This window comes from Podarcis bocagei (assembly GCF_964188305.1).
Source record: "Podarcis bocagei genome assembly, chromosome: 13".
NCBI classification, from domain to species: Eukaryota; Metazoa; Chordata; class Lepidosauria; order Squamata; family Lacertidae; genus Podarcis; species Podarcis bocagei.
Genome location: NC_138138.1, coordinates 10,880,371 through 10,900,075, shown reverse-complemented (window position 1 = coordinate 10,900,075; position 19,705 = coordinate 10,880,371). Strand labels below are relative to the sequence as shown.

General features: G+C 42.3%; 1 gene segment (V, D, J or C); it reads right to left on the bottom strand.

Annotated features, from left to right (window-relative positions):
• Positions 1-225: 225 nt before the first annotated feature.
• Positions 226-19,705, bottom strand: part of LOC308571275 (Ig kappa chain V region Mem5-like) — a 30,930-nt gene continuing 11,450 nt past the window's right edge. The window contains exons 3-4 of the V gene segment in view: positions 5,750-5,784; positions 226-783 (exon numbers count right to left, since the gene is read on the bottom strand).

Genomic DNA, 19,705 nt, shown 5'->3' with positions numbered 1-19,705 from the left:
GTCCTTTCAGAGCAGGTGGATGTTTTAAGACCTTTTACCAACCACGCCTATGGTTTCCGTCATATTGATTCCTTATGGTTGATTCATTATGCCTTAGGATCAATAGCAAACAGCAACCTGCCCTCTCCCCTCAACCCACCACCCCATCAAGAATTATAATTCATCTGATTTTGCTTGATTTCCATTGATTGCGACCTTGAAAACAAGAAGCGGAGGGAGACACCATGCTTTTCAACATAATGCGTTTATTTCTGCATTTATATTATTTCCCAAGGTTAATGTGATATCAGTAAGAGAGAAAAGGACGTGGAAGAAGTTACAGACTGCAGAGAAAGGACATGCAATATGAGATGTTTCCTACAGTCATAATACTAGGGGGATTTCTGATAGGGGTGGTAAACAGGGGAATGACTATAAATGACCAGTAAAAGAAGAGCCTGCTTTATAGAGGGGCCTATCCGGAACACTCAGACCTCCTAAACTTCTTCACAAGAGGACTGGACAACGTTTTGTGCGTCACTTCACAACTGTATGATTCGTGGGTGTTGAAATCTGATGTAGGGAGTGTGAGGGTGCTGCTCAGCTTATAGGTGTTGTCTGTATCCGACGCTGGGGGGCTGGTTTGAATACCCTCAGTGACGGGAGTGCCGTCCACTTTCCAGACCACGGTCAGGCTGCTTGGGTAGAACGTGCTGACCAGGCACACCGCAGTGGCTGAATCCGTTTTAAGTTGCTCCGGCGAGGGTGGGAAAATGGTTGCCGATGGGGTGGAATCTTCTTTTCCTGCGTAAATGAACAAGAACACGGAATATTGCATCATTCAGGTGTACCAGAGGGCCAGTGAAAGACCACAGCGCTAGTTCAAAACATTTTGCTGCAAATGGCGCCGCTGTCCAAAAAATTGTGAAGGTACCAAGTGCTTGAGGCAACGAAAATCCACAAGTTTCCCCTCTACTTCTTCACCCCCCCCAATAAATAAGTGAAGTATTTGCTGCTGTTTCATGACACCCCCTAGTTGGCCACCTTGATCAGACCAGAAATGCAAATTGCATTCAGGCTCAGATTTGCCATCATCATCATCATCATCATCATCATTATTACTGCTTCCCCCACACCTTTAGCGCCTCCATCCCCATCATTCTACCCAAACCTGAGGTCCAGCTCCGAGGGCCTTCTGGCAGTTCCCTCACTGCGAGAGGCCAAGTTACAGGGAACCAGGCAGAGGGCCTTCTCGGTAGTGGCGCCTTCCCTGTGGAACACCCTCCCACCAGATGTCAAAAAGAAAAACAACTACCAGACTTTTAGAAGACATCTGAAGGCAGCCCTGTTTAGGGAAGCTTTTAATGTTTGATGTATTACTGTATATTTGGTTGGAAGCCACCCAGAGTGGCTGGGGAAGCCCAGCCAGATGGGCGGGGTATAAATAAATTATTATTATTATTATTATTATTATTATTATTATTATTATTATTATTATTATTATGGAGCAGCCCAACATTCAGAAACTGATTGGAGGTATAATGCTTTTATTCTTGCTGATAATGTCTGCAGATTAAACAGCTGTTAAAGGTACAGAAAAAACCCTGCTGAATTGAGAATGTCTCATTGCCGTGCAAACATGGACACGGTTGTTCTGAAAACCATAGAAATTCAAAATCCTACAGTGTTCGTGACAGTGTTTGTACTGCAGGAAAGTAAAATTTGGGCTCAGCAGACCCTCAGAGAAGACGCAGTGCAGAAAACTGATCTAAAGTTTGGCAGGTGTCGTTGTAAAAGAAATAGTTCAACACATTTTTAAAGTGAATGTTTTCCTAGTCGTATCTTTCAGTCTTTACTGAGTAAAGTAAAAACTGGAGAAAAGACTCCACGGGCCAATATTCATATCTGGGTGCTGCAAAGGGCATTACAGTCCTGTCCTAATGTGGGGCAGCAGGGACAGAGAATTTGAGCTCAGGGGGAGAACGCATACAGAAAGCTGCAAAATTAGAAATATTCTGCATTACTTTGGCTTGGATAATTGGTGTGTGGTGCATTGTTATAAATTTGGCTAGAGTGTAAGTGCAGATATTTCTTTACTTCTTCGTACATGGTTTTTACATTTCGTATCTTATAGATGAAATGCGCTGTTTAAACCCTTCTCTAAGCACCAATACATGAATCACATAGGAGAGTTAAATTCTATATTCCATCATAAAACTTTTTTACCATATTTTACATTGTTTCTCCTTTCTTGATTACTTCAGAAATGCCCAAGTAACTAACAATGGCCCAAACCAGTAAAATATGAAGTCCCCCTATTAATTTCAACGGCAAATAATTAAGCATGTGCTAAGCATACAGTGGCTTAACATTGATCAGCTTCTGCTCTAAGTTTCGTAAAGGACATACATTTCATTTTACTTGCTGTAACTGATCTGTGCAAAGTATTGCACCATCAGATTGGTAGGGACAAAATAAATACTATATTCACTTTGAAAATAGCCTTGAAATTTCACTCTTTTTCTCCCCCCCCCAACTTTCCTTATTGCAGAATTCTGTCTCTGCTATAAATTAATAGCATCTTCAATCCCAGTTGCCTCTGACAGAGCACATTGACAAAATTCCTGCTTATTATTATTTTTTTAGGTTCCTCTTGACTTATCTATGATAGAACAGATTTTGATTTATCAATGTATTTGTTGATCAATCAATATATTTGCACCGCACCATCAATATGCATGGTACGCCACAGCCAAAAGAAGGGGAAAAGGGCTTTGCTGTGCCATTTGGGCAAAGGTCCTCCAATTACGGTAGTCTATAGAGCTATATCTATATCTGTTTCTAACATAGGTTTTTTCAGAACAGCCAGACTAAAATCCCTGTGGAAATCAATGATAGAGTATTTCTAGCATCTTAGTTACAATGCTAGACTTAACTACAAATAGGATCTCACCTAGATTACCTGTATTTTCAAATTAATGTATTCTCAAATTAACAAGTCCAGAAATCATCTGTTGTGTTCTTGCTACTTTATCAAGTGCATAAATCAAGGCTCACTGCTCCAAAGGGATTCCTTTCCATTCATTCAGATGAATGTGTGCTAAATCGATACCCAGTGGTGCCATACAACCCAATACTATGCAGGTCTAATTGAATCCCCCCCCCAATAAGTCTACATATGATGGCAGGATTGATTCTATGCAGTCAAGCCCAGGAATTACCTAATTTTTACCACCCAGCCATCCATTGGGACTTAAGGGTACCAAAATATTCCAAATTGTGCCCATTTACATTGAATAAATTCCCCTGAAATGAACTGGGCTGGTTTCCAAGCGCTTGATAGTGCAAAAAAAACCCCATTCCCTCCCCACTGTAATTTATTTTAAATAAAGTGCTTTCTAATGAAGAATACATGTTTTTATTAGCAACTGCTGAACACCCAGTGTAAAAACCTGGTAACGTGCAGAAAGGGGGAATTTTGTTTCAACTGAATATTCAGTTCTTTTTTTCTGCACTTCTCTGTCTGTGATCTGGTTTCTTCATCAAGTTTTCAACAATTAGCAGTTTTTTAAAACAGCAAGTCTGAATTGTTATTGGTTTGTCTAGAGGCAACCCAATTTAGCTTCTGGGACGACCCCCTAAGTTCTGAAAACCTTTAAACTGTTTCTTTAAATTGGCTCTCCTTTGGAAATCACTTAGTTTATACCAAATTAAACCAGTTAGAGGTGTTATTCCCATCTTTACTGCAGCTTTGGCTAGAAATTCTGCTAGCATCAATTTCATGCGGAGCTCAGGACATGGTGGGGAAAGAGGCAGAGGTGACACAAGGGAACAATAAAATGCACACTGTTTTATCTCCCGTTTGGTCCCATTGCTGAGAGTGAATCGCAGCATTTCCCGCACGTTTTTTACTGACCACCCAACGGAGCTCTTAGCAGCTTCAGTTAGGAAAAAAATACAATCCCAAACCCTACCTCAGTTTTCTGTCATCATCGTCTGTTCCCCAGCTTGTGTAGTTTTTCTCCCAATGCCCAGAAACTCGCCAACACTCAACAAAAATGAAAATATAGATTTCCGACACACTGTACCCCAAAGCAACAGAGAGAGAAAACAAACTTACGCTTGATTTCTAAATGGGTCCCACCACCAAAAGTGAGCCACAGTGGTTTGCCATTGCTCATGCCCTCGGCAAAAACCCAAGTCCCTCCCAACTGTGGCCACTGAAGGGAAGATTTCAAAGTTTTTACGAGTAAGCAAAGCGTTTTCACTCCTAGAAATCTGGAAACAAGGTACCAGTCTCACGACAAACTGAGTGCCTACAAAGTGGAACGTTAAGTGTAGTCGTTTAACAGAGAAAAACGACGTCTATTTAGGTGGCAGTCTTAAGCTCACCTACCTGGAAGCAAATGCCATTGAACTGAAAAGTAAACCCACAAAGGATTCCAAACACATCCCAGCAAAATCTGCACAATTAAAGCTGATTTGAAGCTGTTGCAAAACAATCCCCGTCCCACAAAAGACAGGGCCTTTTCCTGTAAGGTAAACGCACAAATGACACAACACTGTCTAAACTTACAATGGGTTTAACTCTGACCACTTTTTGTCCTCAGATCCTTGAAGGAATTACACGTTTTACCTGTTGCAACGTACACTTTCAAATTATTGCAACCTCAGGTTGATACATCTGACTCCACAGGGATAAGAGGCCCACTTTATACCCTTTGAAAACTTTTCATCTGAGGTCCAGCGCCGAGGGCGTTCTGGCGGTTCCCTCGCTGCAAGATGCCAAGTTACAGGGAACCAGGCAGAGGGCCTTCTCGGTAGTGGCACCTGCCCTGGGGAACTCCCTCCCACCAGATGTCAAGGAAATAAACAACTATCCAACTTTTAGAAGACATCTGAAGGCAGCCCTGTTTAGGGAAGTTTTTAATGTTTAATAGGTTATTGTATTTTGGTGTTCTGTTGGAAGCCGCCCAGAGTGTCTGGGGAAACCCAGCCAGATGGGTGGGGTATAAATAAATAAATAAATAAATAAATAATAATAATAATAATTAATAATTTTACTTCTTTTCCTTATTGCACCTGTGATCAGAATTCTACCTCTGACAGAGTTAACTCTGGGCAAACATGACATTCCCTGGAAATACCTGATTCGCAAATTAATGTATTGCTGTAGAGTCCAGAATTTCAGCTGTGGTCTTCTCATACTCATAGAATCATAGACTTGGAAGAGTTGGTAGAGTTGGAAGGGACCACGAGGGTCATCTAGACCAACCCCATGGAAAGCAGGGATCTTTGGCCCAATGTGGGGCTCGGACCCACCACCCTGAGATTGAGAGACTCACGCTCCTCCAACTGAGTCAGGTGAAGTATGTGCTTCCACAAGTTCATACCAGCTCAATCTATTACAGAAGTCATTCTAATCTTCACCTCAACTTTGGCTAGAAATTCCGCTGGCATTATTTTCATGCACAGTCCCAAGATGTTGGGGGACGGAGGGGAGAAAGAAAAGAACAATAAGGCACACTCCCCCCCTTGATCCCATTGCTGAGAGTGACCCACAGCTTTTGCCCCATGGATTTGCCCCACATGCTGACATTTTTCACCGGTCGAGCAACTCTAAATTCCACTGCAATACACTGTTATCCCGTTCCCCATCATGCGTAGAGGGTTCGCCTCACTGCTTTCCAACACTGATCAAAAATTACAGTAAAAACATAGACTTCCCACACTCAGCACCCCAAAGCAGCAGCAGGAAAATCAGACTTACGTTTCACTTCTAGCTTGGTCCCGGCACCGAAAGTGTAACACAGTGCTTTAGCAAGACCTGCTCCCTTGACAAAAAACAAACAAACAAGTTTCTTTCAGCTGTGACCCCTGGAGCAAAGCTTTCAAAAAATGCTATGCAAACCAGAACTTAGAGTTTTTGCTCCTTAGAGCATTGCAGAGCACCAAAAAATGAGGCACTAGGCACAGGACCAGCTGAACTGACTACAAGATGGTCTTGCCTTGTCTTTTGCGTGTCAAGGTCCCCTCAAGCCACCCCTAAATAATTCACAATTCACACATAATTTTTGTTTAAGGTTTTGGGCATAATTTTGGTCATAACTTTATTAAAATACATCAATGTGAGTGGTTGCTTAGGCATTGGTTCTGACTTTCTCCCTCCCCGGGACAGAACTGACTTCCAGATTCCAGCGAAAGCCAGTAAGGGAAAACAATATTGGAGGGAGCATGGAGCCGGGCACCAGACCCTCACCTCTCCCCGCATGCTCCCAGGGGTTTGCACGGCCCAAGCCCCATTCAGGGGTACGGACGAAAGAATGGCAAGCCGCTGGATTCCTTTAATGGAATTCTCTTTCTGCAGCAGCATTGGAGGGGCAGGCACCGCCAACCCTTACCCCTCCACCAACTAATTTTTAACCAATGCCTAACCACAACCTTGGGACATGGGTGGCTCTGTGGGTTAAACCACAGAGCCTAGGACTTGCCGATCAGAAGGTCGGCGGTTTGAATCCCCGCGACGGGGTGAGCTCCCATTGTTCCTGCCAACCTAGCAGTTCAAAAGCATGTCAAAGTGCAAGTAGATAAATAGGTACCGCTCCGGCGGGAAGGTAAATGATGTTTCCGTGCGCTGCTCTGGTTTACCAGAAGCAGCTTAGTCATGCTGGCCACATGACCCGGAAGCTGTACACCGGCTCCCTCGGCCAGTAAAGTGAGATGAGTGCCGCAACCCCAGAGTCGGTCACGACTGGACCTAATGGTCAGGTCTCCCTTTACCTTTACTAACCACAACCTTACAAGTTGTGACAATTTACTACGCAGTAGGCAAAAACCAAATGGCACCAGCCAATCAGCCAAATGGACAAAATTCCTACCAGGCGCCCCTGCCCATCACACCCATCACACCCATAGCAAAGTCAACGCAATAGCCCTAGATTAGGGAGGGTGGGCGGGTGATCTGATGCACGCAGCAAAAGAGCCCAGTCAGTGCTGCGTGACTTGATTTTATAACCTATGGTCCGTCCCCCAAAATGGCAACACCAAAATTTGCCCAGTAACCCAACCGCCCAATCACTGTGGATGGTCATCCATACTAACCTGCCCAGCAACAGTGGGGTGGCCTGTCAGACCCCACCGCAACACGTGCTCTCCATGAAGGAGAACACGCTTTAACAAAGAAAAACATCTATTTTCTCCACTTGGGCTGCAAAACTAAACATGGCTATTTGGCAGAAATCTCACTGGAATTCATGGGATTTACTTCTGAATACACATAAATAAGACTGCGCCAAGCAAGTTTCAGAGTTCTTTATATTTCCTTGTTCTTTATTATGATAGCCAAAATTCTCATTAGGACTTTCCTACATACATCCATGATAAAAGATTTTAAGAAATATGACTTGAATGGACTTATTATTATTTTTTTGCCAAAGGTCAGAAAGGCTGTAAACTGTTGTTGCTAAATACACTCTAAAACTACCTTGGGTCCTTAGATTTGGTTGGATTACAGCTCCCATTCCCAATCACTGGTCCAACTAGCTAGGGATGATGGGAGTTGTAGTCTAACCACATTTGGGAGCAGACACCAAGTAGGCCCTAGATCTACCTAGGATTAAACCATGTTTTAAACCTGAGGCACATGCAATTCTCCATCCTCCTCTTGCACACCTGCGAGGAAGAGATTGAAAACTTTCACTTCCATTTTTAATGAACTGTAGTATATTGTTATGTCTGAATCCTAAACTGTGGCTTGCCTAAACGATAGGAAAACAAGCCAACTTTATAAACCATGGTTTGCTGCTTTAATTTTGGTTTGCGGCAGCGAGACTGGTGACTGGGGGCAGCTGCCGAGACCACATAACACCGGTCTTGAAAGACCTACATTGGCTCCCAGTACGTTTCCGAGCACAATTCAAAGTGTTGGTGCTGACCTTTAAAGCCCTAAATGGCCTCAGTCCAGTATACCTGAAGGAGCATCTCCACCCCCATCGTTCTGCCCGGATGCTGAGGTCCAGCGCCGAGGGCCTTCTGGTGGTTCCCTCACTGTGGGAAGCAAAGCTACAGGGAACCAGGCAGAGGGCCTTCTCGGTAGTGGCACCCACCCTGTGGAACACCCTCCCATCAGATGTCAAAGAGATAAACAACTACCTAACATTTAGAAGACATCTGAAGGCAGCCCTGTTCAGGGAAGTTTTTAATGTGTGACATTTTAATGTATTTTTCATCTTTGTTGGAAGCCACCCAGAGTGGCTGGGGAAACCCAGCCAGATGGGCGGGGTACAAATAATATATGATGATGATGATGATGATGAAGAAGAACCATAGCTAATACTCACCACAGTTTGTCTGGGTTTGGATATAAAAGCACAAATGCGATTAGTTAAAATGGAAGTCAAATTTTCCAATCCCTCCTCACAGCTATGCTGAAGGAGAGAGGATGGGGTGAGCTTATGAAATCAAGGCTTGTTCTTGGAATGCCAAACCATAGTTTAACTTGCTATCCAAACTAGGCCTTTGTGAGTATCTGACGTGTGTCTGTATGAGAGAGATGAGCCACTTCTCTTTTGTGTGAGTGTCCCTGCGTGGATTCATTTCATCAACAGCACATAGAATCATAGAATCATAGAATCATAGAGTTGGAAGAGACCACAAGGGCCATCGAGTCCAACCCCCTGCCAATGACATCGCTGACTTCCCTTCATGATCTTCTTCGCCTTAGTGTTCAATTGTACACTTTGGAGTCATATAATCTTTACCACTGGGCTTGGCCAACAGATGAAACATTTCCAGAAAGACTCATGGCATGGAAGAAAATAGTCTTCCCTCAAAAATGCACACCAATGGCGGTGGGGGAAATAAAATGTACACACGTAAAAAAATACTAATCTAAACTTACTTGCCTACTTGGAGAATATGATGTGTGTCTTGTATGATTTAGCTGTCTGGTACGTTTGTATGGACAGACAGAGGACTGTACTCTCAGGTGAGTCTGTATAAGGACACAGCCTTAGAATAAAAATGCATTAGTTCTATAAAAACAATATCTTTTTAAAATTCCCAGTATTAAAGATGGTCTTGCAAGCTGCTACACCGTAAGGTGTGAAATTAAGTATGTATACCAAGTACATTTCCCCCTATTTTTCTTTCAGCTGGGATGATAAGCAGGGAAAGAAATCCTTAGAAATATATGTATCCTGTAAGCTGCACTTGTTTTAATTTGAAATTAAGTCAAGCTTGCAAAAATCTATCATTTGCCCGAAAATAAATGTTGGAAATGTAAAGAAACTGAAGGTACATTCTTTCACCTTTGGTGGACGTGCCCAAAGATTAAGGCTTTCTGGGAAATGATATATAATGAACTGAAAAAGGTATTTAAGTATACCTTCCTGAAGAAACCAGAGGCCTTTCTCCTGGGCATTGTCGGCCAATTGGTGCCAAAGAAGGACAGAACTTTTTTTATGTATGCTACAACAGCAGCAAGAATACTCATTGCAAAGTATTGGAAGACACAAGATTTACCCACTCTGGAAGAATGGCAGACGAAGGTGATTGACTACATGGAACTGGCTGAGATGACTGGCAGAATCCGAGACCAGGGAGAAGAGGTGGTGGAAGAAGAATGGAAAAAATTTAAAGACTATCTACAGAAATACTGTAAAATTAATGAATGTTAAAGGGATGTTGGATTGAAAATAAGTGGTGTTAGTTAAAAGATTAATAAGAATATGTAAATGTGGATGACAATGGTGGAAAATATATATTTATTATAGGTTAAGATGTTGAGTAAGGATGAATGATAGAGGGTAAGGATTTGCTGGACTAAATATCTGAACTGGAATACAAAAAGGGAGGTGTGAGGAGGTCAAGAAACTAGTGAATGAGGTGTAAGTTATGAAAATACTAATCTTTTTTTGTTTTCTTTTTTGGTGTTTCTTCTTCTTTTTTTATTCTGTTAACTGTTTTTTATTGTGTACTTCTATGTGTTTTGTTTTGTATTCTCCCATTTTTGTAGCCTTTTTTTGGTTTTTGTATTTTATGTTTAAATTTTAAAGCTTTTGATTGTTTAATAAATATTATTTTTTAAAAAATAATAATAATTTGAAATTATCCAGGAGGGAGTCTGATTAGTTTGCAAATGACTGTTTTTTATTGGTATCCCATCAAATTGTGAGACTGAGGTCTGAGTAAATGTGCATAAGATTGAGTTGGCTGTTTTTATTTTATTTTTTAAAGCATGTATCTAAGGTGGCGATCCTTGGCGTGCAAACAGTGCCCTTATCAAAAGTTCACAAGCGTCCCTATTTTCACCAGTGAAATGTTTAAAAGCCATTGCAGTGCTGGAAGGTTGCTCAAGTAATCTGTGCTTCATCAGCTTGCCATGACATCCTGAGAAGTTATTGTTCAGAGAGTTTTGTGGTTCACTCATATGTGACAGAGCTAAGAAGAGTCTGCTGTTCTCTACCTGCCCCCTGTTTAACAAGCAAAAAAATTATAATTTTTTTAAAAAGTTTAATTTTAACTGCATTTGCTGATTCCACCCCACCCCCACAGCTGTTCTCTTGAAAGACTTCTGGGCTATGCAAATAAGATACTGCTATCTGCTCTCTATCTCTATACATTACAAGGACAAAGTACTGTATTTCCCATGTGTAAAACTATATTTCCCCCCAAATTTTTAAAGTTTAAAATTGGGGATCGTCTTATACACGGAATGTTTAAAATATTTATTTCTTAATTTTGGGCTCAAAAAAATAGGGGTCGTCTTATACATGGGGGCATCTTATACACAGAAAAATACGGTAGGTTACTTATTCCAAGTTCCTTACTTCCTTTAAGGTTTGAAAATGAGCTCGGCCAGTAAACTTAATAAGGAACTGCTGTCACTATGTCCCTGTAGTCCACAATAAGAGGATCTCATATATCTTCTTTTGGGGGGAGATTGTCCCTTTTGAGATTCACAATTTTTCTTCTCAAAGAGAATATTTATTTTCCGTCATTGTATTGCGCAAAAGTGTTGGTTTTGCACAACGCTTTTTAAATCTCTGGGAGCCCTAGATGGGAAGTCAAGAATTAGGGGTGTTTTGTTTTGGGACACCCCAAATCAGACAGCCCCACTTGTGGGAGAATGCTTGGGAACATGCTAGCCCAGTGTGTGAAAAAATAAATAAGAGGATGAGATAGGGTTGTGGACCCCACAGAGTTTTGGCTCAGAATCACACCCAACCCCATGTTTGGGCACAAGACATGGCCCAGGTCATGTGACCATGCCAATAATATACAGCACCATGCTTAGAGAAATAAGCAATGGGAGGAATGAGCCATCTGTGCCTCCCTTTTTAAAAATAATATTTTTATTCATTTTCCATTTTATAACATTTAATCACATCATCATTATTCACCGCTCTTAAGAGCCTATTGATTCCCCTCCTGCCTGCCTCATGGTTTTCAAAGTTAACCTCTATATCATAGCATTTGTGCATTTTCCAATTTACATTCTCTCATCTGATATGTCAAAATTTTAAATAAATATAGAAAGCTAAGTATAGTTAACATTGCAAATCTTCTTACAACACTGCCAGTGTTTTTAAATGTTTACAATGATCCTTCAAGTATTGTATAAATTTACTCCCATCTTTTTGGAATGCTTGATCTCATTGGTTTCGGATTTTCCCAGTCAGCTTTGCCAATCTCGCAAAGTCCATCATCTTCATCTGCCACTCCTCTTTCATTGGAATTTCTTGTTCCTTCCATTTTGGGGCTAAAAGAGTTATTGCTGCAGTTGTTGCATACATAAACAGTTTCTTATCTCTAACTGATATCTCTTCACCAACAATACCCAGAAAGAATGTTTCTGGTTTTTTGACAAATGTATTTTAAAATATTTTCTTTAACACATTATATATCATTTCCCAAATGGTTTTTACCTTTGTACATGTCCACCACATATGAAAAAATTCCCTTCCTTTTCTTTACATTTTCAACACTCCTTAGCTCTTGACCTATACATTTGTGCAAGTTTGGTTGGTGTTAAATACCATCTGTACATCATTTTCATAACATTTTCTTTTAAGGCACTACATGCGGTGAATTTAATACTTTCATTCCATAGACTTTCCCATGATTCTAACTGGATATTATAACCCAAATCTTTAGCCCACTTTATCATTACCACTTTAACCTCTTCATCTTTAGTATGCCATTCCAACAGAAATTTATACATTTTTGATAATATTTTTCTTTTATCCCCCAATAAATCTTTCTCCAGCCTGGATCTTGTTGTTTCAAAACTCTTATTCTTTTTTGTCCTCATTAAACACATCATTTATCTGATGCCTCCATCCATGCTTCCCTGAACTCCTTTTAGGACTCTTAGAGGCTTGATTAGTTTTCAAAATCTGCATTAGGGCAATTTAGGCAACCCTAGATGTCACAACCAGACCCTCCAAGTGTCCCTATTTTCCAGGGGCGTGCCTGATTTAAAGAAGCCATCCAGGTTTTTGATTTGGTCCAAGAATGTCCTGTTTTTCCTTTGTTATTGTTTAGTCATTTAGTCGTGTCTGACTCTTCGTGACCCCATGGAGCAGAGCATGCTAGGCACTCCTGTCTTCCACTGCCTCCCACAGTTTGGTCAGACTCATGCTGGTAGCTTCGAAAACACTGTCCAACCATCTCGTCCTCTGTCGTCCCCTTCTCCTTGTGCCCTCCATCTTTCCCAAGATCAGGGTCTTTTCCAGGGAGTCTTCTCTTCTCAAAAGGTGGCCAAAGTATTGGAGCCTCAGCTTCAGGACCTGTCCTTTCAGTGAGCATTCAGGGCTGATTTCCTTAAGAATGGATCAGTTTGATCTTCTTGCAGTCCATGGGACTCCCAAGAGTCTCCTCCAGCACCAGAATTCAAAAGCATCAATTCTTTGGTGATCAGCCTTCTTTATGGTCCAGCTCTCACTTCCATACATCACTACTGGGAAAACCATAGCTTTAACTATACAGACCTTTGTTGGCAAGGTGGTGTCTCTGCTTTTTAAGATGCTGTCTAGGTTTGTCATCGCTTTTCTTCCAAGAAGCAGGTGTCTTTTAATTTCGTGACTGCTGTCACCATCTGCAGTGATCATGGAGCCCAAGCTTTTCCTTAAGATGTCCCTATTTTCATCGGTGAATTGTTGGAGGGCTTGGACCTGAAGATGCCAGGCATCTAATCTGCAACCTTCTGATTGCAAAGTAGATGTTCTGCCACTAAGTGCTGCTGCTGCAAAACACTGACTGCTGTCTCTTTTTGGTATCTGAGACTACTGAGCTTGTTTTTGTACTGAAGTGTATCACTGTGTAAAGGAAAGCTTTGGCGTTGTCCACAGTAATATTCTGCTTCATCCTCGACGTGGACACCATTGATGGTGAACGAGAAGTCAGTGGTGCCGTAGCTGCCACTGAAGCAATCTGGGGTCCCTTCAAAACGGTTTGTAGCATCATAAATCAGTAGCTTGGGTTTCTGTCCTGATTTAAACTGATACAAGGCTGTGTATTTAGTGACAGAAGAGGAAGCTTGGCACTGGATGGTGACTGTGTCCCCAGGACTTGCCTGTATAGAAGCTGGTGTCTGAGTGATGACAATCTGCCCCCTGGATTCTGGAAGGAAAGGAATAAAGCACACAGGTGAGTCCACAACATTTGCCTGAGAAACTCGGACAGAACAAGGAATGTAAGCTCTTTTTATATGCAATAACAGCAGCAAGAATATTACTGGCCCAAAAATGGAAGCAAGAAGAATTACCGACGATTGAAGAATGGAGAATGAAGTTAATGGACTATGCAGAACTAGATAAACTAACAGGAAGGATTTGAAACCGGCGGGACCATAAATTCACGGAAGACTGGAGTAAATTTACGGACTACTTGAAAAGTATTTGTGAAGATCAGACGACGTTTGTAGGTTTGCAAAAAGTTTTGTGGGGAGTATTATTGGAAGTATTGCAAAAATGGAGAAGGGGAAGGATGATTTGTTAAGAGATGTAAAGGCAATATAAAGTTAAGAAATGCATAAGAAGTGGTTAAAACGGTGGATCATCAGAGGTGCTGATGGAAGTCTAAAAAGATTGTATAAGTGATAAGTTTTGTGGTACATTTTATGATTTATATGTCAAAATCAATATATATATATATATATATAGAGAGAGAGAGAGAGAGAGAGAGAATGAATCTCGGACAGAACAACACCTCTCTTACCGTCCAAGAAACACAAGATGAGCCAAATCAAAGGAATCTGTAACATGATGCTGCTGTTTATGAAACTTTCTCCTGTGTCCCAGATGGTTTCACCACCAGGCAGTCCAGCTTGGTAATGAAAGGGGTAACTGTGGAGGAGTTATTAAGTGTTCAGCATGGAAATCTATGCAAATGAAGAGAAGGGGTGCAAGGGATAAGTGTTGCTTCATGGTTGTGCTTCAAGGCAGAAAAAACGCTTGTGGGTGAAGTTCCAGGTCACGAAGCAGAAGGAAGCTCAGGAAGATGTGCAGTAATCTGAAGGAGAACAATTCAAGAGAAGTTCTCCCATCCTGAATTGTAAGATAACAGTGGTACCTCGGGTTAAGTACTTAATTCGTTCCGGAGGTGCGTACTTAACCTGAAACTGTTCTTAACCTGAAGCACCACTTTAGCTAATGGGGCCTCCTGCTGCCACCGCGCCGCCGGAGCATGGTTTCTGTTCTCATCCTGCAGCAAAGTTATTAACCTGAGGTACTATTTCTGGGTTAGTGGAGTCTGTAACCTGAAGCGTATGTAACCTGAGGTACCACTGTAGTTTGATCTTTCCAAAAAGAAAGATAATAATAGGAAGAGATTTTGTGCTACAGTTTTCTGGGTGAAAAATATCCCCTCTTCTGGCTCTCAGAATTAGAAATCAAGAGATAACCCCGAGTTCGCTGAAGCAAAGGTAAAAGAACACCAGAACAGAGAAAAATTGCACTCTGCAACATAAAAGATAATATCTTTATACTGAAACACTTTTGGAGAAAATATTGGTTAGGATAGTAAACAGAAGCCAAACTCAGATCTCAGGAAAGCCAACCAGCCCCTTACCCCCAGGTACATTAACCCCTTAGTGGCTTTCTGCAGGATGGGTTTTAATGGGGAAAAGAGGATACAAAAATTGCAATTTGCCCCTCCAGGTGCCCCTGTGTTTGGGTTGACCACAGTTTCAAAATCCCATCCACAGTGCAAAATTAAAAGCACAGGAATTAGGCTGCAAAACCTTGTTTTGAACAAATCCAGCTCTGAAGTAAGTTGGCTCTCCCTTTCTTCTCCCACTTCACAAAGGATCGGGCAAGAACTTGTAAAGTAAGTTTAAAAATGGTATTTACTTATTTTAGAATCATGCATTGGTTCACAGCAACAGTACCATGTCCCTAAAGCTAGAGCAAGCAGAGGGGGACCACTTTGTGGTTCGTCTCACGTGCCAAAACGTCTTGGACTGATACAACATTAAACTATGGGAGTTTTGTCAAGAGCTGGTGATATCATGCCATGCGGACCTGTGGCAACGGCTGAGTGTCAGTTCAGAAACTGGCAGCTGCTTTGCCACCCGCCAAAATGGCAACAGAAATGATGCCATCTTCACCTCATGGTTCCAGCTCACAAACCAGGAGAAACACCTGGGAGTCAATTCATGTAAAGAGTCGTTCTCATAGAAGGTTTTACTGTGCTTAAGATTTTTAATCGATTTTGCCAAAGCATTAAAAAGTTATAGGCATTTGTTGGTTTCCTCATTGCGCACCCAGGCGTCCCCCACCCGACGGACTGTCTTAAACCACAAATAACGAAGCACGACAAGTTCTATTTTGGGTCAAATCAGGACACAACTTTATTGACTACAGATGTAAGAGGTTTGGCACAGGCATTAGGTAGACCTCACCCCTTCTGGTCCCCCCAACAGAAGTACCTAATATGGGGTCAACCGGAAGAGAGGGAGTTATCTACCTACATCAAAGAGTCGTTAACCTTCTGGGTTGTACTTGGAGAGTCTGGGTGTCCAGACAGAGGCATCTCACCTGGATCCCTTTAATGGGATCGCCTACTTTCCGGAGGGGCAGGCAGAGGCTACATAGAATCATAGAATCATAGAGTTGGAAGAGACCACAAGGGCCATCGAGTCCAACCCCCTGCCAAGCAGGAAACACCATCAGAGCACTCCTGACATATGGTTGTCAAGCCTCTGCTTAAAGACCTCCAAAGTAGGAGACTCCACCACACTCCTTGGCAGCAAATTCCACTGTCGAACAGCTCTTACTGTCAGGAAGTTCTTCCTAATGTTTAGGTGGAATCTTCTTTCTTGTAGTTTGGATCCATTGCTCCGTGTCCGCTTCTCTGGAGCAGCAGACCTCCCCTCCCTCCAAAACTATGCCTACCCAATGCCTAAACTGCCCCGAGTTGTTCCAGTTGCACCATTCTACCTGAGAAACTCAGCGTGGGAGGAGGTTTGAGCTGGTTGCTCCAGCTCAGCCAATTGGATCTCACGAGAGAGAGGCGTTTGGTCAGGTGCGGAAAAAATGCAGAGGAATAGGCATGGTTGGAGAATGGAGAGAGCAGTGTGTGTGTGTGAGAGAGAGAGGGGGGGGGAGAGAGAGAGAGAGAGAGAGAGAGAGAGAGAGAGAGAGAGAACTGAAGAAAGCATCTTTGTTAGCCCTACAAAATGGCACTTAATTTATGACCTTATGGGACTGTAGGAATTTTGTCCAAATGTGGCAATATGAAGCCATGGTGACTTGTGGTTAGGGAATGGTGGTTCTACTGCTTTTGCTTTTCTCTGTTTCCCTATTTTTCCATCTTGAATTCAGTTTGCCAAACTTCTTCTCCAATTGGTTAAGCTTTTTTTTTTTTTTAATCCTCATGATAATCCACTAGACTTTTGTGCTAATTTCTCATTATAAATTCATTTTAGAATACAGTGGTACCTCTGGTTACATACTTAATTTGTTCTGGAGGTCCGTTCTTAACCTGAAACCATTTTTAGCCTGAAGTACCACTTTAGCTAATGGGGCCTCCCACTGCTGCCGTGCCACTGGCACATGATTTCTGTTCTCATCCTGAGGTAAAATTCTTAACCCGAGGTACTACTTCCAGGTTAGCGAAGTCTGTAACCCAAAGTGTTTGTAACCCAAGATGTTTGTAACCCGAGGTACCACTGTACAGCTTTGAATAATGTAATGCAATGTACGTCATCCACACATTTTATTCACACTTTCTCATAATACATGCACCTTTGTATACATCATGGGTAGGCAAACTAAGGCCAGGGCCAAATGTGGCCCAATCACCTTCTAAATCTGGCCCGTGGACGGCCCGGGAATCAGCGTGTTCTTACATGAGTAGAATGTGTCCTTTTATTTAAAACACATCTCTGAGTTATTTGTTGGGCATAGGAATTTGTTCATTCCCCCCAAAAAAATGTAATCCGGCCCCCCACAAGGTCTGAGGGATAGTGGACCAGCCCCCTGCTGAAAAAGTTTGCTGACCCCTGGTATACATTTTTGGGCTGGAGAACTGCTTTGCAGAATCAACTTCGCGTGAACTGAACCTAAACTCTTCCCCAACCCAAGCTGTGACAATGGCTGGGTCACAGTTCAAAACCTGACAGCTGCTTTGCCACCCGCAAAGGCGGCGCGAAAATGCAGCAGTCTGAACTGTTTGTCACGGGGGATTCCTGTGACATATGCTTGAAGGGTCAGCTGCAAATCTCAAGAGTACCAGCAATCTGGGTTTCTAGCCAGTTAGTAGGAAGCATGTGTGTGTGTGTGTGTGTGTGTGTGTGTGTGTGTGTGTGTGTGTTTGTGTGTGTTAGTTTTTTTTTTTTAAGTGAAGTGATACTTGCAACAATATACAAAGAACCTAAATAAACATTCTGCTGTTTCACACAGACAGGCCTAAAGCATCATCGCAAGTCAGTGATGGGAGAGGATGGGGACTTCATCCCATGCCAATGAGGCGAATCTCATCAGTGGACTTCAATCTGTCAATGCTCAGAAAAGGGGCAATGATGATTTGGAAGCATTTCTGAAGTCTGAAGAGAACTTGAAGCCATGACCTCTTTCAACTCAGTTGTATGGGATTGGCCTATTTCTGTACATGATGTGGCCCAGAATGCCAGGAGGAAACAGCGACCTAAAAACTTTGGGGAAGGAGCGTCTTCAGATCAGGAGCCATCTTGGATTGAGCTGCTCCACAGACGTTGGTGTCCAGTTTTCTTTCTCCTGTTCCCTCACAGTGGTGGCTCTGGCTTGCCTCAGAGAAGGTCATGTCCAAGCTACCCTTCTGTTGGTTGACAGATGCCCATGACCCTCAGCCCAGTTCCCATCTCCATCCCACCTGTTCCCATTCTGCAAGCTGAAAGGTGGGTGCTGATGCAAGACACAAACTTCCATTTCTTCCTTCTGTCTTAGGCTGCCGAGCTGGTTTTTGTACTGAAGTGTATCACTGTGGAGAGGAGTGCTGTAGTCTTGGCCACAGTAATAGTCTGCTTCATCCTCGACATGGACGCTGCTGATGGTGAAGGAGAAGTCAGTGTTACTGTAGGTACCACTGAAGCGATCTGGGGTCCCTTCAAAACGGCTCGTAGCATCATGAATAAGAAGCTTGGGTTTCTGTCCTGGTTTAAACTGATATAAGGCCATATCATTACTCATGGAAGAGGAAGCTTGGCACTGGATGCTGACTCTGTCTCCAGGACTTGCCTGTATGGAAGCTGGTGTTTGAGTGATGACAATCTGTCCCCTGGATCCTGGAAGGAGAGGAACAAAAAGCGCACTGTAAAATCCACAACATTGGCCTGAGAAACTCAGACAGAACCCCACACCTCGTATGACTTACCCTCAAAGAAACTCAAGATGAGCCAAATCAAACAAATCGGTAACATGATGCTGCTGTTAATGTAACTCTTTCTGTTGCCTCCCAGGTACTATCGCCACCAGGCAGCCCGGCTTCAGAATGACAGGGGTAAAACTGGGAGAGTTATCAAGTGCCGGGGATGCAAATATATGCAAATGAATAGTGGGGTTGCAAGGGGTGACTGTCACTTCTTGCGAGGATTGTGTTTCAAGGCAGAACCGCCACCTGTGGTGGACGTTCCAGCTCATGGAGCAGGAGGAACCCAAGAAGCCAATTAATGCAAAGATTTGCTCTCTCAAATTAACAAATAGTTCAGTCATTCCAGAAAGTAAATATTACATGGAGATTGTTTTCAGCACCTGTTTCTGCATAAATAATTTCCTGTTTTCTGACCTTTTAAATTATAAATAAAAAGGCGATCCAAGTTTATTTATGATCCAAATCTGAATCACTTACGAATCAATTTTAAGCCCCTTGTTTCTTGCTGGGAGAGAACAAAATGGTGGTTTGTCCCACACAGATGATAAGGAAGAGTCTTCGATCTCCATCTTCATGCTCCCACAATTATTTTAAATGATCCACAGGGTGTGTTTCAGAATATAACAGCATCTTATATATCTTATCACTGCCCTAAAAGGAAAAGAAAAACTGGGCACTTTCTTTGCCATAAGGTGTTGTTTATTTCATATGCCAATAACAATGATAAAACAATTCAGAAATCATTGGCAAACTTCATTAATCTGACAATCATAAAATTGATCACTACTCCTTCCATGACAGCGTACATTTTTCCTCCTTTGAAATGTCATTTTCAGCCTTGATCAGCTGCCTCCTCCTCCAGCTGTGTGTTAGT